This window comes from Eubalaena glacialis, chromosome 11 (assembly GCF_028564815.1).
Source record: "Eubalaena glacialis isolate mEubGla1 chromosome 11, mEubGla1.1.hap2.+ XY, whole genome shotgun sequence".
Classification (NCBI taxonomy): domain Eukaryota; kingdom Metazoa; phylum Chordata; class Mammalia; order Artiodactyla; family Balaenidae; genus Eubalaena; species Eubalaena glacialis.
This window is the reverse complement of record NC_083726.1, coordinates 115,769,081-115,793,172: the sequence shown is the minus strand read 5'-3', so window position 1 is coordinate 115,793,172 and position 24,092 is coordinate 115,769,081.

Here is a 24,092-nt window from a genome sequence, read left to right as displayed (position 1 = left end):
GTTCCTCTCTGGTAGTTCCCCAGGGAGATTATTTTAGAGAGAGGTTGCTTCCTTTGTTCTCACATCATTATGTAGTGGGCTACCTAGCTAAAAAGACCCTCTTCTGGGGGGCTGAGGCTCTTTGTGAGAGTTTCGGCTCTTATTTGTCTAGTAAGAGGCCTGTGTCATGTATTAGAGACAGATGTTGCCCACAGCCCATCACTCACAGCGTCTGCCTTTTGCAATTTCCCACCTATACAAGCTGCGTTTACTTACCTAACGTGTGTCATCCCTGCATTTGCCAGTGTCCCATCTGTAACACCTGATTTATCCACTTCTTCTCCCCAGCATCTGTCTTACAAGCTCTTATTGACAAAATTCATGTTTAGGGATTTCACCTCTGAAAACACCTGAGCCCAGGACAGGCAGGGATTGGATCTCTGGGAGGTGACCTGAATGAGAGAAAAATCACATCCAGCAAGAAAAAGTAGAAATTCCACCCAGGCCAGATCTGTTCCCACAATGACTGGAAAGGAAAAGGACACTTGAAGACCTGTGAGTGCTCCTCATGTGTCAGAACACCGGCCCCTTTGAGCATGGGTCCAACTATCTCCAGGAATAGTTCCGGAATCACATCTCAGCAGTCCTCTTCTCAGGGCTTCCCTGGTGGCGCAGTGGTTAAGAATCCGCCTGCCAACGCAGGGGACACGGGTTCGAGCCCTGGTCAGGGAAGATCCCACATGCCACGGAGCAGCTAAGCCCGTGCACCACAACTACTGAGCCTGTGCTCTAGAGCCTGCAAGCCACAACTACTGAAGCCCACGCACCTAGAGCCTGTGCTCCGCAACAAGAGAAGCCACCGCAATGAGAACCCGCGCACCACAACGAAGAGTAGTCCCCGCTCGCTGCAACTAGCGAAAGCCTGCACGCAGCAATGGAGACCCAACACAGCCAAACATAAATAAATTAATTTTTTTAAAAAAACAATCCTCTTCTTTTACATTTCTTTGGCTTATGAAAAACCTTTCAAAACCCATTACTTATTTTAAAATCTGGACTCTGTGTCTTAAGTGGCCAAGAATTCCCAAGTAACACAGATAAGAATAAAGTATCTGTGATGCAGCGCTAAGAACTCAGTAGTGTCTGTGAGCACTAATGAGGATTTAGGGGTCTGAGAAGCTTAGGGGTCACCCTTTCCAGAAGGGCCAGCCCGCGATGGCGTGAGGTTAAGTGTTCGCCCACAGAGTGTGAGATGAGTGTGTAAGGAAGCCAGCCTGTCCCCCAGACACTGACAGTGTGTCCCCCAGGCTCCATCAAAATGCCACAGGGACTCGATCTCTATGAGCAGAAATGCAATCTTTGGGTTACACGGTGATTCATTAAGTGTCCTGTTTTAGAGTACAGTAGCCCTACGGGAAAGAACTCCTCCAGCTTCTAAGTCACTGACAAGTCAACAGGAATGATTTTCTCAGGTCTCTTTTCTCCTGCATGGAAGGGAGACTCCATGGGGGCGTGGCGTGCTCTGCCCTTTCTTTCCCCTTCGGGGGCCCAGGGCAATTTCTGCTGTTCCCAACAACTGTCTTTTGTTGTTTTCTTTTGCTTTATTTTGGTTTTTTAAGGACTTTGTTTTTTAGGACAATTTAAGGTTTACAATAAAATCGAGAGGCAGGAGCAGAGATTTCCCCCACGCCCCTCTCCCATTAGCAACATCTCCCACCAGAGTGGTACATGTTTTAACAAGGGTGAACCTATACTGACACATCATAATCACGCAGGGTCCATCGTCTGCCTAAGAGCTCCTTCTCAGTATTGTACTTTCAGTGGGTTTGGGCAAATGTGTGATGACGTTACCCACCATCACAGTATCATGGAGAGTATTTTCACTGCCCTAAAAACCCTCTCTGTTCCATCCACCACCCCCCCTTGCCCCCAGTCAACCGCTGATCTTTGTACTGTCTCTGCAGTTTTGCCTTTTCCGGAATGTCATATAGTTGGAATCATACAGTGTGTAGCCTTCTCAGTACCCTACAACTTTTAACAAACAATTTCAAGAGTGAGCTGGGTCCCGAATACACTTTAACTCCCAGCTACCTCGGACAGCTGTCAGCAGACAGCGAGCCCAGGGCAGTGTCTGATGATCCAAGTAATAAGAGCAAGAGAAATTCTACAGTCTCACATTTACATGTACAGAGGATTAAAATGCCTCGCATGCCTGCCCAACAACGGATTCTTTATTTCTGTCTCCTTTTAAGCGCTTGAGGAGGTAAGGGTATCCAAGAGAAGGGCAGGTCAATCTGTCCCAGGATGGGATCCAGTCACTGGCTGAAGCTGTGTTCACAGGTGAGGCCGGATGTTGGGCGAGCTTGGCTGGTGGAAGCCGGCCTCAGATGATCTGCGTGGGCAACCGTCCTCGACAGCAAGGTGACTGATGCTGGCCCGGAGTGAGCTGGTCCCTGGGGGTACGCATGCCAAAGGCAGCAGACAAGAACGTGCTTAAAAAACTGGGAAATAAGCATACTTTGTCTTCAGTATCCTCTTGCTTCTTGTGTGGAGACTTTGTCTCTGTTCCTGGCAAACTGCCATCCTCAGGGTCCCACGTCCTTCAGAGCCAGGGGCTACTGTGACGGCCCCCTTCTCGGGTCACTACCAAGTTCTGTGAAAATGCCTCGAGGTATTCCCCTCCCTGGGGCAACGGCCGGCGAGGTAGCGAAGGGTGGGGAGCCCCCCGCGCCAGGGCCCTCCTCTGGGTCGCCTTCTCGGCTGCCAGGAGCTGGAGCCTGGGCCTGTCACTTCTCTGCAGTGACTCTGAAACGTTTAGCTTTGAGTGACCCCAGCCCTCCTCTGCTCTTCCTCCCCAGAAGAAGGGAAAGATGGTTTTCCAGGCTCGGTCTCTGTGGCATCATTTCAAATTTCAGCTACAAGCTTGCCATGTGACAAAGCATGATTATTTCCACGGGGTACTGAATTGCCTGGGATACCTAGGCAGCACTTTTTTAATTTGAGAAGTCACAGCTTTTAGAGCTGGAGGAGTCCTTGGGAATCATGCCTAGCTCAGCCCCCATGTTTACCAATAAAGGAAATAAACTCCAAGAAGAAGGGTGTCAAAATAGAGTAGATGATTCCCAAAGGCAGCAAAATTAGGACCAGAGCCCTCCCCTCACCCGACGCAGAAGACCACAGCATCTACTGTCAGGAACAAGACTCAAGTCACAACCAAAGAGATTTAGATGCGGCCTAAAGGAGACCTTGCTGGCGATGAAGATGATTAAATACTAGAACAGACAGCCACAGGGATTGTGAAATCGTCCTCCTTGGAGATCTTTTAAAATAGGACAGTTAACCATCTGTCTGAAATGGTTTAAGTACAGCCCTGCCTCGGAGGTAGGAAAATAACGGATGACCCTCCTCACCGTCACGTTTTGGGTTCTGTGATCACACCTGGACGAAGGCGCACCATGGGGACCCAGGTGGGTCTGAGTTGCCCCCCACTGGGATTCAGATGCCGGAGCTGCCGAGAGGGTGGGAGACGCAGTGCTCTGGGTGGATGAGGGGCGACTGGGGCTACACAGCGGAGGCTTGTGCCGGAGCTTCCGGGGGAAGAAGGTGCTGCAAGAACCAGAGATGTCTATTTCCCGGGACCCTCCCTGGCCTCCGACCGCTCCTAACCCCCCGGGCACTCCCTGCCACGCGAGTCCAGGGCTCTGCAGCCCACGCCAGCGGGACCAAGGGACCCCCGAGAAACGCAGGGATGCAGCAGCCTTGCTTTGTTTCCAAGTGGCAAAGCGTAATACCCCGGGGACAAAAGAGCAGTCTCCCCATTTCTTTTTAAACATCCAGAACTACGCTGGACTCATGAAAATTCCAGGGGAAACGGCTCCCACTCAGGACTTCCACGGGGAAGTTTTGGAGCAGCAGAAGCCTCCCGGCGGCGGGGGGCTCACCCTGCGGCGGGGCCAGGGCCAAGCGGGGACTCCGCCCTGTAGGGGCGCCCGGTCCTCCTGTGCCAGCAGGCAGCCTGACACTTGCGCTGCACGACGGGGCTGCTGGAGCCTCGGGTCTGGGCCCCCAGGGCTCCCCCACGGGCCGTCTCCTCTGCCCCTTCTCCTCGCCAGCTCCTGAGTCTTTCCCCCTTTCCGCAAAGCTGCGTTGGGCATGTCAGCGCCCTGCACCTTCTTAATTATTCCCACCTGTTCACACATCTCTGGGCCCTGCTGGTCTACAGACTCCTGGAAGGCAGGGACTGTGTCCCTCACCACTGTCTCCAAGGCCTGGCACATAGCGAGCACTCAGAAACATCCTTGTCGAATAAGTGAATGAATGAATGAATGAATGAGAAACCATGACCTCTAACACACTGGAGGGCACCATTCGCCCTCGAATGTTTCCGAAGTGATCGGGTACCGGCCCCACGAGTTCCTTTGCCCTTCTCCCTGAGCTGTGTGCTGGGGTTACTTTGCATAGAGCAATGAAGCAGGAAGGCTCACTGGGGTCGTCTGGTGGCCCCGGTGACGGTAGACGACCCCACTGCACCCTCACCCTTAGCGCCTCCGCCCCTGCCTGGAGACCTCGGGGGACAGGACACTCAGGTCCAGCTGGCTTGTTCCTTCCATCTCTGGACGGCTCTGGCAGGGAGCGAGTTCTCCGTTACGCTGAGTTCAGTCTCTTCCTTTGATGTCTTCCCTGTGGTTCTGACTCAGCCCCCAGCTTCACACGGAGGTCATGCACTCTCTTCCACGCTCCAGGGGGACACGGGAGATGGAACGTGGCCTTTGGACCTCGAAGGACTTGGAGGTGAGCCTTACTCTGACACTTGCTAAGTGTGAGTTTGGGCGAGTCACTGAACCTCTCCAGGCCTCAGTTTCGTCATCTGTGTAATGGGAATAATGATCCCACCCCACGGGGGTGTTGTGGGGACTAAAGTGAGTTAACATGTTCCAAATGTCTAAGACACAGCAGATATTCACGGTGTGATGCTTACTATTAAATAAATGTTCTGATAGAGATAATATATTTCAATTCCTCCTCTCTGCTCCACGAATCTTTTCTTCTCCAGGCGGAAGTGTGAGCTACTGTCGCCTCCTCTGGCATCCTCATCCCTTTGTCCATCAGCGTTCCTCGCAAAAGGATTGAGCTGCCTCCCAGGGGGTGTGACTAGCTCGGTACAGCCAACACCACCTTCGTTTTGGACGCTGTGCTTCTGTTAATGGAGCCTAAGGTGACTTTAGCTCCATTGTTGGCAGCTGCATCTGCTGTGGTTCCTGTTCCTCTTGTCTCCATAGTGAGATAGTTGCTGGAGATCTGACTTTGGGGGTGATTCGGTGAGGACAAGCTGGGGATTGTTGCTGGTTTTTTTCTCGTCTGTTTTAGTGTGAGATTGCCAGAGAATCTTTGCCCTCGGGATTATAGTAGGAGTCATATCCAAGGCCCTGAAGGCAATGTCCTCAACCCCACGAGGACAGTGAAAGGCCCTGGGAGACATTTGGCACAGAAGAATGGGGGTGAGGCCGATTTTCGGGGAAAGAAGGTAGGGTTAGACATTTGTGTTTTGAAGGTGTAAAAGCAGCCTGAGGGGAGGGATAAATTGGGAGATTGGGATGGACATAGACACACTACTATATATGAAATAGATAACTAATAAGAACCTACTGTACAGCACAGGGAACTCTATTCCGTACTCTGTAATGACCTACATGGGAAAAGAATCTTTAAAAGAGTGGATATTTGCATACGTATAACTGATTCACTTTACTGTACAGCAGAAACTAACACAACATTGTAAATCAACTATACTCCAATTTAAAAAAATGAATTAAAAAAATAAAAACAACAAAAATCAAAGCACCTGGGTTTGGAGGAGAAAGAGGACCCGTGTTCCGGGTTCCTGAGCCCCGTGCACCACCCCAGGGTGGCCTGTGGCCCAGGCAGAGCTGCACGTGTGAGGGGGCCAAGGACCACTGGGAGCAGGCATCACGCGGCAGCCGCTCAGGAGCCAGAAGGAGGGGGTCAGCTGGACACAGCGATGGCACTCCACGTGGTGGGGCACTTCTGCCCACACTTGCCCTGGGGTTCCCTGTGAGTCCAGGAGCGGGCAGCCCACGCCCCCTCCAGGCCAGCGGGACACCAGGGACGGTTCAGCTGAGCCTGTCACTGCATTTCCCTGCAGCCCACCCATCTTTAGTTTAAAACCCTTTGGATCAGATGGGCCAAGCCTTAGTTTTTCACGAAGCAGGCGCCCCAGGAGCCAACATTGTGGAGGTGTTTCTGGGGAGGAAGATTCTCTCTTTCCTGATGTGTGTTATTATTTCCACCGCCAGGGCTTCAGCAACTGTTAAATCAGAACCTAGTTCTGTAAATACTCCTGATTTGAAAAGCCACGTTCCCTCTCTCTACTTCAAAATCCGAGCCCGAGATGGCAGCAGCAAGTCACCACCAGCAGCACGGCAGCAGACACGGCACCATGGTCAGCACATCTCCTGACGTCCCGCTCGTAATTCAGAGGATGAGGCAAGGTCGTTAATAAACACCACCGAACCGTGTCTCCTTTCACGCATTCTGCATGAAAATATTGCAGCCCCAGTGAACAGCAAACAAGTGTAAGGGATTGGTCTGGTTCACGTCTGAACGCCCGCAAACACCGCCCTGTAACATGGCTGTTTCCAGCAGCTTTCATCTGAAACATCAATTGTCCTGACTTTGACTTCAGCCAAAGTAAAGATGCATTAGGGAGGTTTAGTCAGTAAAGGAAGGAAGACCCAGACGCTAACTCCATTCTTTAAAAAAATCCTTTTTGAAAGCAGCAGAGCCTATTCTCAGCATGTGTCACCAGTGAGCACGGGCTGAGCCTCCTGGCTGGAGGGGACCCGAAATGAGGCAGGTGACAGGCTGGTGTCCTTGCTGGGAACTGTCTATGACACTGAGCCCGGCAGAGGTCACGATGATATAAACACTCAGATAAAACCCACAACCAGGAAGGACCTCCAGCAGAGATGGGTGAAGGGTGGGACCACAGGAATGCCCAAGCTGTGCTCCAGGCATGCCCTCCATCTCCAGGGGCCAGGCCTCCGACGGGCACTTGTCCCCCCAACTCACGTCGCGTCAACCTGCGTGGAGGTTCGGATGGGAGCGTGGGCCGCCCCCTTCCTATCCGCCAGCGCACACACGCGGAAGGAGCAAACATCTGTCTCAGGACAGAGAAAAAGCGCAAACCTGCGGGTGACACACTCACGGTCAGACTGACCACAGGCCGTCCCCCGTGGGACTTCCGCTGCTCGGGGGGCGCCACTCTCCGAGCGTCCCGGGAAGGGCCAAGCAGGACTCGGAGAGCTCTTCGGGGAAACAGAAACAAAGGCACCAAAGAAAGCCCCTGGGCCCTTCTTGTGCGCGGAGCCCCGGAGATGTGAGAGCTGGCGCCCCACACACACAGAATCGGCCTCCGCGTGCCCCGGAGCCCGCGACACATGGGAGAGGGCAAGAGGCCAGCGGGCACCTTCATGGGGAAACGGACGCTAAGACAGAAGAGAAACCAGCTGAAGTTTACTCCAGCAAGGAGGCTGTGTGAAAACAAAGCATCCTGTAACAGGTAACAAGCCTCAGCCACCCTGCCGTGGGCAGCTTCTCCCTTCAGTCTTTCCCACAATCACTCGAGGGACCCCTGTCACCTTCCTCACCTGCGGATGTGGAAATGGGGCACAGGGAGGGGCAGAGTCACGCTCCAGTGGTCATGGTCTCCTCACCGCTGTGCAGCCTCAAGTACAGAGCTGACTCTGCACTGGAGCCTGTCCCGGTGACCCCGACCAGCAAGGCAGGGCGGGAGGCCGGCTCAGCCCAGGCTGGCCCATTGCCGGTGAGTTTCACCAGGGTGGTCCCGACCGGGGCTGTGTGCGGGGGGAGCTTAAACACATACCTGGAACCCGGTCCGGAGGGGCCCACTCAGCCAGCCGGGAGCACAGCCTGGCTTTGGGGCTTTAAGTCACCCCAGAACCTTTGCTGTAGAATAAGGGGGAAGCAGGAGAGGAGAAGAGACAGGGACCCAAGCTGACCAACTTTCCAACTTCACTTCCAGAGAAAATAAGGGTGGAAATAAAAACAGAACTTTCTTCAGGCCCTGACATGGAACCAGGAAGCGGGGAAGAGACAGGGAAGCACCGTCCTCTGCGTGGCTGAGCCTGGAGGACTCACACCTGGCCCGGCAGGGAGCAGCCCAAGCCCACCGGGACGGCAGGATGCTCAGGGAAGGGGAGAAGGACGAGCCCTTGAGTTTCCTGCACTGAGACCACACTGATGAGAAAGCCAGGATCCAGGCTGGACCCCTAGGAGAGTGAGGGTGTCTGACCCTTTGGATATTCCAGTTTTGAGGATGAGGAGAGGATCTGCCTGGTGGGGAGGACCAAGGTCACCGCAGGCAGGTAAGCAGCGGGGCTCCAGATGCCTGTGTGACAACAGAACCAAGTCTGCTGCTGGCAACTCACGTTAGGTGACCTCTGAAAGGTCTAAGCCACTCTATCCTCAATCAGGGCTGAGATGCACTGTGGGACCTGGCTTGCCTTCTGGCAGCCAACACACACCTGTGGGTCCTTGCCTGACACAGGGACCAAAAGGGAAGGTGTAAGCACAAAGCTCGCCTCTGCCTTTGGACCTAGTGTCACGGGGAGTGTCCCCATCCTGCTGTCCTCTCGCTGGTGGTCCAGCTGCTACCGACCTCCCGTCTGGTACAAAAGGCCACGTCGGATCCTTTCTGCCTCGGCTACTCTCATTCAAGCTCATGCTGCCTGGGCGTCCAGCACTGCCTCTCCACAGTGCCAGCCCTGTGCACCGCAGCCTCATGCCCGCCGGAGCCCCGCTCCCGTCAGACCCCCGGCTGTCTGCCCTGACCCCGTGCAGATGGCTCTGCCCCGCTGTGGCCCGTGCCTGGGCTCTGGAAAGATCAGCACAAATAACCCCATCAACAGGACAGACACAGCTTCACAAGCACCCCAGGAACCAGGACTCAGGCCCCTGCATGTAGACAAAATGCAGCCCCTGGGGACGGCCAGCACAGTACAGCCACCCAGCGTAGGATCACCGCCCAAATAAAGACCGAACCCGTAAAATCCGGCTTTAAAAATACGTTTTTGGCGAAATAATCTATGAAGTTCTTGGTTTGCGAGAGTAAGGAAATTAAACCCCCCAGCCAAAAAAAATCTATGTTGGGCAAGAGTTTATCTTGACAATGTTCCTTTAACTGATGTAAAATGTGAAGAAATTGACTGTAATTGATTCCAAGGGACGATGCCAGAGATTCCTCAGCAGTAGATCCTAGCTTAAAATAGGGATGACTGGGCCTGATGAGTATGTGGATGCTATTTTTTTAAATCTCTCCTCTGCAGTTCAGACATCCTTACAGCCCAGGAACTCACCCATTAGCAAACGGGTCGCCCCAGCGTAGGGCCACGACGCCGACTCAGGACCCCATAATCTGCTTTGTGCCATTGTCGCCGAGACCCGGTGAGGCTCCCCTTCCAGGCCGGGCGTGTGACAACCAGCTGGCAGGGGTGGTGTTGACACAAGTGAGACTCTCCACTTCCCGGTGGGTCTGTACAAAACCCAGGGACCATCCAGGGGCTGAACTGTCCCCTCCCTTCTTCCTGCCGTAGCGGTCGGTTCACAAACACCTGGACACCCACATGGTCTGAGCGGCAGGCAGGGGCTCCCTCTGTCCTTGGTCTCCTGCCCCGAGAGATGGGGACAGGTTTGTAGTAAGAAATGGAGCCGCGGTGGGGCCCCTCATCACGACTGGAGTGGAAGGAGGGAGAAACGGTGACCAGAAAACTGTGTGGCGGTCAGCTCGCCCCACGTCACGGGGTGAAGGGAGATGGTGGGTGGGGGGAGGATGGAATCCTTTCAGCAAGAGGCGACATAAAGTGCACGAAAAGGAGTGAGGTGCTGCTCCGAGCTACAGTTGGATGAACCTGCAAACGTCACCCTTGGTGAACAAGCTGGACACAGAGGTCCACACACTGCATGATGCCACTGGTACAAAAAATCCAGAATAGGTAGATCTACAGAGACAGAAGGCAGTTTAGTGGATGACAGGGGCTGGGGCACAGGGGCATGGAGAGTGGCTGCTAAAGGCACAGTGGTCCCTCTGGGAGGGACGAGAGCACCTTGGGTCTAGAGAGAAGTGGCGGCCACGCATCGTGAGTGTCCTTAATGCCACTGAATTGGACACTGTAAACTGTCTAATTTTATATTCAGTGAATTTCACCTCAATAAAGTAATGAAATGTTGTAAATGCAACACGAACATATAGTCCAGTGAACAAGAAGTGGTGTCCAGATAGACTGTGCCCCGCAGCACTGTGTTTGGTGTCTCTCCTTCCTGCCCTGTGTTCGGAAAACTCCCTAAAACTGAGCAAGCCATTTCCAATCTCGGGGTCTTAGCTCCATAACGAAAGACAACAGCCTGGGATCCTGCCCCTCCCGCCACACGATGACGGCTCTGAAGACGCACAGGAACACACCGCGAACGTGCCCACCCTCAGCCCCAAACGGCACAGGATCGACAGGCGGCAGTGCGTCCAAGGGCGAGTTACAGAAAGCTGGAGTTCAAGAGGCCTGATGTACACACTTTTAAACAAAAGCTCATGCTCACTGGGTATTTACCTCCTGCCATGCTGTTGGCAGTGCTCGTGTTTGCCTTGATTTATTTCACCACCGTAACAACCCCTTTACGGATGGGGAAGCAGAGTGCTGGGAAGGCGGCAGGGCTCACACAAGGTCCAACAGCTGATGAGGTGGACCAGAGGCTGGAACCCAGACCGGCCAAGTCCAGACCCTACACCTCTCACCTCTGAGCCCCTCAGCTTCTCCACAGACGGCATCCACTTTCTTTTAGGTTCTGTTTTAGTTCTAAGGTTGGCGCTGATATAGGCCCGTGCTGGTCCTGGCCACACGGAGGGATCCAATGGTCACTGGGAAAAGTTAAGAGCACTGGACTGATAGACAAGAGGTCAGTGTTCTAGATCCATCTTGGTCATTGGTATTGTGACTTTGGGCAGATCATAAAACCTCGCTGGCCCTCAGTATCCTCTTCTGTAAAAACGAAAAGTTGGACTAGATCAATGCTTTTCCAACTATCTAAGTAGCAGAATTCATTCTTTTTAAAAAAATTTATTTTATTATTTATTATTATATTATACTATTTTATTTTATTTTATTATATATTTATTATTTTTTTATTAATAGAGTTGATTTACAATGTTGTGTTAATTTCTACCGTACAGCAAAGTGATTCGGTTATACATATATATACATTCTTTTCCGTATTCTTCTCCATGATGGTTTATCCCAGAATATTGAATATAGTTCCCCGTGCTCTGCCGTAGGACCTTGTTGTTTATCCACTCTCTATATAATCGTTTGCATCTGCTCATCCCAGACTCCCAATCCATCCCTCCCCCTCCCCACCTCCTTGGTAACCACAAGTCTGTTCTCTATGTCTGTGAGTCTGTTTCTGTTTGGTAGATATATTCATTTGTACCATTTTTTTTTTTTAGATTCCACATGTAAGTGATTTCATAAGATATTTGTCTTTGTCTGACTTACTTCACTTAGTATGATAATCTCTAGGTCCATCCATGTTGCTGCAAATGGCATTATTTCAGTCTTTTTTATGGCTGAGTAATATTCCATTGTATACATGCATCACATCTTCTTTATCCATTCATCTGTCGATGGACATTTAGGTTGTCTCCATGTCATGGCTATTGTAACATTCTTAAAATTAAACTTGACTCAGAAGCCCAATCTATAAAACAGATGAAAGCGTGGAGCAGTTCTGGCTTCAGGTGGAGGAGGGAGAATGCAAAACCTCTCTCCACGGCCCAAGCAGCTCCCTGGAACCCCTGTGACTCTGGGGAACACAGTTTGAAAACCGCTTGAACAGACATTCATATAGTCCTTTTGAAATTGAAACCCGAACGCCTTAATGTCAAGTGCTGCTCCTTAGGCATCCTTTAACACTGAGGGAAAACTTAGAACGTTCTAGTCCCTTTGCTCAAAGATGCTCCTTTGTCTTGGTGGCCTTGTGCTGAGTTGGCGAAGGTTTCAGGGAAGAATCCCTCTAAACTAAAGGCTGAAGGCCACCAGCCCAGCAAAGCCCTCTCAGGAGACAAGCTACCCAATTCTGAACATGTATGTTTTCTCTAAAGAGCCCTGAAATGATGAAGCTGGATGATTTATTAGGGTTTTCCATCAACCACGGTAGCATCACTTCATAACTTGATGCTGTTATCTTGCTGGGTCCCTGTAATTAAAAGTGGTCAGTGAATAATTGGGCAAGAAATGTCAGGGAGAATAGGAGTCTCTCGTACTTGCTCTGGAAAGATCAACCGACAGAGGCCCCCAGGGAAGGAAACCTCTGTTTCAAACATCTGTGCTCAGGTCAGCACCATCCTCCCAGCTCGCTCCTCAGGCATTTAGAAGTTCAAGTTTGCTGCAGTGCTTGGAAGATGTTATACAACTATTATGATGCAGTGTTCAAGGCAGACAGCAACCGGTAACTCAGAGGCCAAGACAAACAGGAATATATTAATAGTGGCCATAACATAAAGATAATTTATTTTCAGTATCTGGGAGCTGAGGGGATCCGCAGATAGGCTGTGAAGAATTTAGGCATTAAAGCCAAGGTGCTTAACAAATAGGGGAAACACAGGAGAAAGATGGAGAGGAGACAAATAGATCTCCTTCAGAGGTGATGGAGCATCTGAACCAATTAACTTAAAAGCAATTATGTGGTTCGGGCAACACCAGACAAAAAGGAAAAGACGAATGTCTCCCCAGCCCCTCGCTCTGCCATTCGGGTGGCGTGTACCGCCCAGCAGGCAGAGCATTTCTCTCGGGCTGGTCTCGAGCTGGAAGAGAGATTATACAGGAAACACTGTCCTTTCCTTCACCGCCAGCCCCCAGCATCATTTTCCAGATTGCTGGCCTGACGGCAGTAAACAAACAAAAAACCGCAGTTTGAATTTAGTCAAACATCACAGTACCTTTCTCTGGGGAATGGCAAGAAAGCATTAGAAAGCTATTCCTCTGCTTTTTTTTTTTAAACCCATAAAACCTGAAGGAAAAGAATCACTTGGCAGTTTTAGTTTTTCTTTTAAAACGTAGCAGGGAACACATTTTGATGGTGTTCTCCCAGAATGTATATTGTGCACGCCCCCAAATGTCACAAGTAGTCCTTTTTTTCACTTTTAATTGATTCCAGTCAGAAAAGTTAAAAACAGTGTTTTGATGTAGGAACCAAAAAAGTTACTGAAGAACCTCAGTTTGTAAGTAACGAAAAATAAAATATATTGATGTCATATCTGTATTAGTATTTTCTGATAAACATACTTTTTTCCTTGATCTTTGTTTTGTTTTCTTCCTCTTTTAACCAGACTATCTTTTGTGGTATGGGAGAGTTACATATTGAGATCATTCATGACCGAATCAAGAGGGAATATGGACTAGGGCCCCTCCAGGTGGCACACCGAGAGATCATCCGAAACTCAATTCCAGCCACAGGCAAAAAATAAAACAATAAATAGTCCTTAATAAGAAAATAGTCTTGAGCACCACGTAGGCTGCTTGTCAACATTGCAAAATCTTGTACTGGGCAGTAAACTCTCATGTGAAGCTTTATGATCAACTTTTGAAAATAGTAACAACCCTAACAACCAACATTGTTTAAATCTTACAAGTTAACATCCAACGTTCACGGAAGTATACATCCTTGGTTCACAGTGTTTAAAATCACAGTGGAGATTTATCAGATACGAGGTGGGACATGGCCTCAGGCAAAGGAGCCGCGGCTCCACGGTGTCTGTAGCTTCTTGCCCGTCCAAGTAGCCGTGTGCTGGGCATCTCAGACAAGCTCCTTTGTGCATTCCCACCACGGCCTTTCTGTGGCCCTCACTGCGCTGGTGTCCCAGTCTCACTCCCCAACCCCATCAGCCTGTTTTTCATGCTGAATCCAACATCACCATCCTAAAACGCAGCTGTGATCACGCTGCTCCCTCCCTAAGAAACTCAAAGGCTCCCTATCACCTGTGGGATAATCCAAAGCCTGTAGCAGAGCCTCTAAGGGCTACAGCATCTCGCCCACCTCACCTTTTCGGCCCCGCGTCCTGCTCCTCTTCCCCTTTCCCACCAGAACGCACACAGATCTCCACCCCCCCCCTCCCTCAAACCACAGACACGACGCTCTGGCTCCCTGGTCCCTTCCACCCACTAGGCCGTTAGCAATGTCAGCTCCTTCATGAAATTTTCCAACGTTCCCAGGCAGCCGGTTTCCTTCTGGTCTCTCAAGATGTTTGCACAGGTGTCTCCCAGCAGAGTGAGCCTTTGTTCTGTTGTTTCCAGGAATGTCCTTCCCTCTCCGGTTACCTTAGGGAGGCACGGGACAGGGGAATGGCTGTCTTGTGAGCCTGCGTCCCGCATGGTAAGCACAGGCCCAGGAGGTGAGTGATAAATGTGGGGAAAAACGAAGTCAGGCATTTACAACCTAACTGATAAAGGAAGACAGAAGTATGTGAAGTTAAATACTTAACAACAGAGATCAGTAATCATTCAGCTCAACCAAGGAAAGACCCACAAGGGAGAATCTACACGTGTCGGAAACGTTCTGAGGCAGGTGTCTGGGGCAGTCTCCCACGGATGAGGAAGGAGGGTTGGAATCAGAACACAGACGACAGAACTGCATCCCAGGAGGTGGGAATGAGAGGGAGAAAAGGGAGGCAGGGAGGCTCAAGCCTCGTTTGGAGGCTAAATATAAGGCAACCCCAGAACTGTGTTTGGAGGCTGAGAGTGAACTAGTCCTCAGCCAGGAAAAGCACAGTGAGGAGGAAACGCGCACCCCACGTTCGCAGCCAGAGGCCCTCAGGCCCCCCCCACCGGCGTCCCCACTGCCCACCCGGCAGATGTGGCCTTGGGGGGGATCAGACAGCACCGCCCCTGCCCTGCTGCCTGGAACCAGCCCTTATACGTGGTGCAGGGGACAGGGAACCACAGACCACGCTTCCCTGCCACTGGAGGTCATTTTTCTGCTCTAAGTAGGAAGTAACTCTTCCCACCAAAAGGGGGCCCTTCCCTTCCCTCCGAGCACAGAAGCAGAGAAGCAGAGAATTCAGGTTAGCGGAACGGGAAGCCACAGCGCTTCGCAGAGGGTGTTAGAAGGAGGCTAAGCCGCCTTCCATAGAAACCTGTGGCGAGGGACCACACTTTGACCTGATGAAGTCTAAGGCCTGGTCAGACGCATTGTAAAGAAAGACGCTGACATCCCAGCACCGTCCAAACGAGACCCTGCGGGGTGTCCGGAGAGGCCCACCCTGGCCAGCTCAGAGTCACACCACAGCCACACGGGCTCGGAGGAGGGGTGGGCAGTCGGGGCCGTGACCCGCCTCGGTCTTCCCACTTCGTTGCGTGGGAGTTCACACGCTCAAGTACACAGAGGTCTGCTGGCCGGTCAGGAGAGCACATGCTCCCAGCAGACCTTTTGTTCGCCTTAGTCACATCCCGACACGAGAACCCGTGTGAGCGGCTGCTGCTCGCCCCCAGCATGCTCTGGCTCGCACCCCGCGGTGCTGCCCAGAGTCAGGGTAAGCTTCCCCTCTTCCCGAGGCCCGTGTGCCGGCCATGGGGCTGAGAGCGAGGGGCGGTGCAGCCTGCCTCCTGCTCCCCTCTTTCGTCCTGTTGCCTGGCCCGTGAACACGGCCGGGAGCCGTCTGGGGCCACACGGTGAAGACAGCAGTTCAGGGGCAGAGGGGCAGCAGGGAAGAAGGGGGCTGGGGGCCTGACCCCAGGAAACCCCAGGTGGATCCCACCTGACAGTCAGAGCCCAGGCTCCAGGCCCTAAGTGGGAAGCCAGGAAATCAACCCCTTCTGGAACCTTCTCCTAACTCGCCCCCCGCTTGCCTGGGCAGGCTTCTCAGCTCTGGGATTCGGCCCTCAAGGTGCAGTAAAGATCCACGAAAACACCTCTTCGTGGATGGAAACCTGTGCGCTTTGGGCCAAGCGAAGGGCACTCAGGCTCAAAGGCTGTCCATTCCCAAAATACGAAGCCTCGTAAAACCCCTGAGCTGGATACGAAGTGAGGGCTCGAAAGTCGCCGACTTCAATCCCTCTCTAAACTGGGGCAAGATTAAGCTCCCAGGAGCCCAGCATTTCTGATTCTCAGCCCAGTGATCTTTCCAAGACACCTCCCGCCACTCGGAAGGAATCCACCATCTAACAGGCAGGGAAATGTCATTCAGGCACTGATGTCACAGAGGAGGTGTTGGTGGATGCGTGTCATTACATGTCATCTGGCCTTTTTCTCACCTGGTAGCCCTGGGCTGAGCCACATGTACTCAGAAAGGCACACGTTTGTTCAACTGGATTTCCTAAGACAACTGGAAGCGGACATAGGGGGAGCACGGCCATGACCTCTCCCGGCTGCTTTTCCCGGGACGGTCTCGGAGAGCCACACCCCTGGCACCCGCCACAGGCCCAGCCAGGAAGGCGCCGTCGGCTCCCAAGGAAGCTCTCGCTCGGCAGGTACAGATTCCTCTGAGGAAACCCTGGAGGCTTGTCCTCCCTGTCAACTGCTATAATGTGTCCATAAATTTCATGTGACTGAACACACAGTGTCAAAGGAGTAGAAAGTAACAAAACCCTGAAATGGAAAAATATCCCTGCCGGAACACAGCACATGCCCCAAGCATAATATTGAAGATACAAGGAAGGAGCTGGCCCCGAAGCCCCACCCTGGCCGCCGGCTGCCCGCTGGGCTTTCCGGGTGGTGAGATTGGGAGCCCCCGACGGGAGCGGCTTCTACAGGTTACCCCGAAACACACTGACTGTCAGACGCACGGAGCACTGCATGCACCCGCCCCCAAAATACACGGCTTATTCGTCAGCTGGATCGTTTGTTTTCCATGCTAGACCCAGAACCAGTTAATAATTCTCAGGGCTCCGTGCAACATGAAAATGCAGGGCTCCCTGTTCAAAATGCATAAAGAATTTCAAGACGGGGTCTGCAGAGCATTAAACCAAGCTCAGAGCCCTTCTAGGTGGGGGATTGTACAAGTTACACGTCCTCGAAGCCAGCCCCAGGTGGACCCTACCTTCCTTCTGTAACGGTCTCTTCCTTACCAGGTAGAGTGGGTTATTTGTTAGGTTCTCTAGCTCTGGATCCAAGCCACCTGCATGCAAAGCCCAACTCCTCCATCTATAACCTGGGTGACCCTGAGCACGTGGTAAGCACCTATTATCAGCTATTATTGGTGCTACCTGGTGGAAGCCAGCTGATTAAGGACGCACTGGGTGATAATCAGTGATTAGGGAGCGTCTGTGAGCTCAGTGTCCAGGAATAATTTCACTACTGGGGAAAAACAGTCAATGTGTGGCTATCTGTGTACTTAGCCTTGGAACTATTCTGTGAAAGACTTGGGGGTGGGCCCGAGAAGTCAGATCCCAGTAGGCAAATTTGGATTTTATACAAGGAAAAACTTTCTAATACACCATCTGCTGAGATGGTGTAATGAGTCCTCCGTCTCCAAGGGCATCCGAGGAGGCTGAACAAGCACCTTGTCAAGATGCAGAGCAGATTTATGTATTAGGTAGATGGCGTTCAAGTTCCCTTCCATTCTCGAGGTGCTGTGGATTCAGGGGGTTTCAGTGTTTCTATTCTGCAGCCACAATGTCTAATTGTATTCCCTCCATGGCCTTCCACCAGATCAGCCCTTCCTTCTTCCCTTCTCTCCCATTCAACCACTCGCACTAAAAAGGAAAAAATCTGTGAGCAAATCAGTCAGCGCTCTGGTTAACGGGTCCCCTCGCACAAAGAACACGTCACCTAGCGGCCACCCCGCTCCACCACCATCCTCAAGCATCTCAACCTCAGCATCTCCCCTTCCTCCTTCCTTCCTACCCAACCCTCCACCCACTCCATTTAGACTCACACAGTTTGAAGCCAAAATAACGACCCAGGGACTCACAGTCTAGCCTCTACTTTTGTCCCTTCGGTAATCGGGAATCACATCTGTCAGTGGAGGGGACAGATTTTACTCCCCCCTTAGGCAATGTTCCAGGGAGGGTTAAGCGTTTTTTAAAATGAGGGACTTGGGACCACTGCTTGCGTGTTGGTAAGAGAGCTAGGTTAGGACAGAAACCCCAGCGTGATGGCTAGGGAAAGGCTCTGCCTTTGTCTTACCTGGTAGTTCTACTCACATGGACATTCGAGCACAGTGTGTTTAAAATCAGATTTGCCACATCTAAGTCAAGTTCTCTATCCCTGCCTGGTATGGGTCAAACTGAACTGAGTTTTCTTCCCAAATTAGTCGAGTCACGCTTGTTAAGACAGACGGCCCGAATTCCCTCTGCAACAGCACCACTGTCTGTGCAACGCCAGGCCTGGCTCCATCCCAACTGACGGCGTGGCTGTTTGTCCACGGCCTCGAATGTCATGGTTCGTGGCCCCTTCGCTTTAATCCCCAAACGCCTCTCCACACCCTGACTTCCCTTTTCCTAGAAAAGGTGTGCAGGGGCCGACTTGAACCAGCTCAGAGAGGAGATTGTTAAATTTTCAGCAATTGTGTGAACCGATTGTCAAGTAGAGCCAGCATTAAAATCAAATTCTGGGGGCTTCCCTGGTGGCTCAGTGGTTAAGAATCCGCCTACCAATGCAGGGGGCGTGGGTTCGATCCCTGGTCAGGGAACTAAGATCCCACACGCCACGGGGCAACTAAGCCTGTGTGCTCTGGAGCCCACACGCCGCAAGGAAGATCCTGCGTGCCACAACTAAGACCTGACGCAGCCAAATTAATTAATTAAAAAAACAAGAGTATAAAAATTGAATTCTGTAAGCTTACGATGAAATAGATTACATTAAAAACTCAGGGAAGAAATACTCAAAAGCTCATCACTCCTCAACCGTTTTACTGCGTTTTACTGTCACCTCTGTTCTCTGTTTAGTCCATCGCATCTTTGTGGTGGAAACACCTCCCCACGCTGGACCCCCGGTCTCCCCGCAATCCCACGTACGGCCAGGTTCGTGTCGCTATTTGAAATCAAGTCACAGCGAGAGTATTTACAGCAGGGAAATCAGCAAATGCTACCCATCTGCCCTTGATGTGTTGTTTTGTTAATTGTTTAGGCCAGGCGTCTGCAGACTGGCCGGTGGCTTGGTTTTGCAGACCCTCGAGCCCAGAATGGTCTTTACACGTTAAAGGGCCGTGAAAAGTACTTGGAACCTCACTCTTGGTGGGACGTGAATGTTGTGTTGTGTCCGTTTGGAAGGTGACCGATGGTTTGTGTAAGTTGTGCTGAGCCTTCCGGCCGAGACGGCAGCGCCAGCCAGGCTCGTCCGAAGAGCCTCCTTCTCCCCCGGAGTGGGTCGGCATCAGGACTCGACTGACAACTGAATCTGATGGAGCTCAAGGCGAATGAATCCTACCGTCTCGCCACCAGACTCACGTCAGCTCCACAGACCTAACAACAGTAAAATTATGTTTGATGACTAGAAGCATTAGGTAAGGGGAAAAAAACCCAGAAACAGCCATCTCCACATCACAGTGTTAAGTGGATATTTGGCCATTATCCAGGTAATTGGATCCATGTAAGCAGCCACGCCACCCCTTCTCTGCCCTCCCTCTGAAAGTCTATTTGGAAGCGTAATGATCCGCTTTGCCAAAATTAACCAAGTAATTACGAAATCTGACTGTGTCCTCTTATTTTTGTAAGGGTGGTAATTCATCTCTGTATCATTCTGAAACCCATACATGCTGGAGAGCTCTTGAACGAGCCACCCTCATTTAAAGACCGACCTCGTGAGTATCAGCAGAATTCCTTAGATATTTACGGAGAAGGCAGTAATTAAATCTCAAGGCCGAAAACCAGCAGAAGCAAACATCTCAGTTGCCGAGACTCCTTTTCTCCGCGCCACCCACCACCATGTGCCTGGGTTTCCGCTGGTACTGAGCATCAGGGTCCCACCACCCATCCTGTTCAGGCCTCGGGATCATCCCTTCTCCTGACAGATGACTCTGTCTCCGGCCCTACCCATTCCCACATTGCAGCCAGAATAGTCTTTCTGAAACTTCCACGTCACTTCTCCTTTAAAAACCTTCAAGTGAACCCCATTGTCAAATCCCAAAAGGCGAAGCCAGATGCCGGCTCCAGTCTGTCTTTCCCAAGTTCTATCCTTAATGAGCAGGAAGCCTCTATAATACATCAGTGGTTCCTACACTTTGATGCACATTAAAATCACCCGGGAGCTTGAAAAATCCCCACACTCAGGTCACGTCCCATCTCAATTAAATCAGAAGGTCATAGGGTAAGCCAGAGTATGACACCTTAGTCAACACCAAAACTGAAATAATTTTTTGGTCTCCCAGATTGCCTGGAGAACCAGAAACTGTTCTTAGAAATTTTTTTTTTTTTTTTACAAACCTACTGTCATAATAAGTACACGGTACAATCATTTGTTTTAGTGCTTCTCCTCCATTAAACTTTAAGGTCCTGGAAGGCAGGGTCTATATTTAATTTTTTTGTTATATTGATGATATTTAGGTAGTACTTGGCACCTAATAGACACCCAACAGATGTTTGTCAACTCAAAGAACAAATGAATGAGCAGATAAGCAAATGAATTATATCAAGCAGGAAACACTGAAATAGAGTGAAGCTTAAGAGGTCTTGAAAATAAGGAATAAGGAACAAGGCCACTGATGTCATTTTAAAGGACAAAGCACCCATTTTACACCGAATTCATCACCATAGGCCTTGATAAATGTCCATGCTGGAAGGAGCACTGCCCGGAAATCAGGAGGCCTGATGTCTTATCCTGTTCTGCTATTAACAAATAACATCTCAGTCATTTATTTTTATTAAGTACTTGATACATTTCAGATGTTTGTATTTTTTGTCTGATTCTCAACAACAATCCTACAAAGTCGGTATCATTAATAACCTCATTTCACAGGGAAGGAAGCTGAGGTCTACACGGGATACGTAAATTGCCCAAGTTCCCACCCCAGCTGAGCCAGATTCGAACCCAGGGGGGCTCGGCCTTGGCACAGAGGCTGCAGTGAGAACCACTTGGAGGAGACTCCCAGGCCCGACCTCACGGCTGCATGCAGGAGTCTGGCTGGGCCCCGGCCACGGCTAGTCCTGTTTAAATGCCCTCCAGCAATCCTGAGGCGCCGGGATGGAGGATCTGCCTAGGCTGTCTCTCCTCTGACCGGGGTTGACCTCAGCCCTCCAGCTCTGCTCCTTCATACAAAGAGGTGGCTGAAACCGCTTTTCTGCGTGACGATTCTAACTGTAATACCTAGGAATTACCCCTGCCTCTCCTCCACCCCCAACATCAAGCCCAGGAAAAAAGGGGGCTCCTGGAATCTCCATACGTGGACACCCAGCCAGCTACTCCTGGACTTTTCAGCCCCCACTAAAGGGAAATTGGGGCTGGGATGGGCGACCACCATGGCTTTCTTTGTGAGATGCAGGGAAGGACATAAAAGCTCCTTAGAAAGAATAAGGAGGGGACTTCCCTTGTGGCGCAGTGGTTAAGAATCCACCTGCCAACGCAGGGGACACGGGTTCGAGCCCTGGTCCGGGAAGATCCCACATGCCGCGGAGCAACTAAGCCCGTGCGCCACACCTACTGAGCCTGCGCTCTAGAGCCCACGAGTCACAACTACGGAAGCCCATGCGCCTAGAGCCCGTGCTCCGCAACAAGAGAAGCCACCGCAATGAGAAGCCCGTGCACCGCAAGGAAGAGTAGCCCCCGCTCGCCACAACTAGAGAAAGCCCGCGCACAGCAACGGAGACCCAACGCAGCCCCCCGCAAAATTAATTAATTAATTATTTTAATAAAAGAAAGAAAGAATAAGGAGGAATCAATGTAGCCCAGTGAGTTAGCCCTGCCTGAGGACGGTCTCCCAGCCCTGGGGAGGGGCAGAGTACAGGAGGGTCCACAGACGGATAAACCAGCCTCCCCCGGGGACTGACGTGGTCGTTCCTGCCCTGCCTCAGAGTGACAAGACAGAGAGGGCCCAGCCTGTCCTCTTGGGAAGGGAAACCCCAAGGAGCAGACGAGAGAGGGCTGAGCAGTGAGACCACTGGTGGTTCAAGTTCACGTGGGAGACCTGGGCCACAGCCCCTGGGAGGGTCTCACTCAGTCTGCTGAGCTCCACGGCCAGAGGGGATCGAGGTGGCTACGGGATGCCGCCGACAGCGCCACTCAGACCAGGCTCAAGATCCTCTCTAAGGTCAGAGGCTCAAACCACCCAAGAAAAGCCTCAAGGTCTAAGAGCAAAGGGGCCCAGCCGCTACCCGACAGGGCTGGTCCCCCATCTGGGCACAATCACAGGACATGCAAGGCCTTCATTCTGTCACACTTGGCAGTTCATTTACAGACACAGAAGCCTTTCTGGCGCCTCTGCCGTGTGTTCCCACAGCTCTCCGAACCTCCACGCAGCGCTGGCCCCGCTTTCTCGTCCTGACCTGTTTGTGCGGCCATTTCCCGGTCAGACTGTGGACGCCAGAGGGCCTGGCGTGCCCGTCTTGGTCTCCGCAGCATTCAGTGCCTGTCCTGTTACAGAGCGTAACAAATGTTCATCAAGTGAATAAGCAACTACCTGTAAAGGTTTTCAGACAGACAAGTGTAGAGACACTTACTACCCACTTCTTGGGTGCTCTCGGGGCACAGACATGAACTGCTCTACTTATTATCAGAGCTCTCCCAGTTTAGGCTAAACATGGCTTATTTGGGTTAAATAAAGGTGTTTGCTTTCCTGACAGTTTCTAGTTTTCTTATCAAGCCAATGTCATTCTTAATAAGAGCAAACAAAACCAAAAAGTGACTTCAGTGTTTGCAGTTCTTAAAAAATGTACTTAGAATAGATAAACAGCAAGGACCTACTATATAGCACAGGGAACTATATTCAATACCTTGTAATAATGTATAACGGAAGAGAATCTGAAAAAGAATAGATACATACGTATAACTGAATCACTTTGCTGTACACCTGAAACTAACACAACACAGTAAATCAACTATATTTCAATTAAAAAAAATTTTTTTTAATATATTAACGCTATAGGCCTCAGAGGCAGCCCCCGCGTCGTCATGCCGTGAGCGGGCTCCCCAAGTCTGCACGTCAGCGGAGAAGGTCGAGCACTGGAGAAGCCATTTGTCACCAACAGGAAACGTAGAAAACACCCTGCGCTTTAATCTTCGAATGACCTCCAGGGAAACAAGTAAGGCTGTCGTCAGGCTTTGTCCATAGGGGAAGCAGAGCCCGCCCTGGACACTCAGACCCGGTTTAAAGCCTCGTGTTCTATGATGACATCAAAACACAGAGTGTTCCAAAGAGCTCGTTCAGCAATACTCACACAGTCACAAAAATGTGTTACTATCTCCTTATTGCAAACCAGGAAAACTGGTCTGGTTTTGATTCACCCACAACCGCTGAAATGGGTGAGAGCATAGGAAAGCCTCTCCCCATCAACAAGGCCATCCCACCGCCAACCTGCCTGACCTCCAGAGGGAGTGGGTACAGTCCCCAGGAACACCCGTGATTCCTGCAGGTGTAGACCCGAGGCCCTGTTCCAAGATCCCCAAGACACCACAGAAATAGCTGGTGGCCTGGCAGTGGCTGTTATGTGAAAATTAAGACTCCGGGCTATTAGTAAACAGCAGGCAGCAGTCATGTTGCACTTGGCGTTAGAGTATTCTGTGCTCTACACAAATTGTCTTTATAAACAATAAAGAACTAACTTTTGTTCTGGAAGTGAGGATGGCTCCCTGGAACAGGACACATACCCTGCTGTTATGCAGGGCAGTGGTCAGTGGCTGACCATCCACACAGCCCTGCCTTGTACAGTCTGAGCCCTTCACATGACTTTGTTATCCAGTTCTCACGACCACGCAGACAGGCAGACGTTATCCTTATCCCTACTTTTCAGATGAAGAAACTGAGACCCAGAGTGTTCCAGAGCCCCTGAGGCTCCACAGTGCAGAGGGGATTCAGATCCAGGCCTCTGACCCCAAGCTCATTACACTATATTGTCTCCAAAATAGAACGACACCCTGCCACCGTGACTAGATTAAATTCT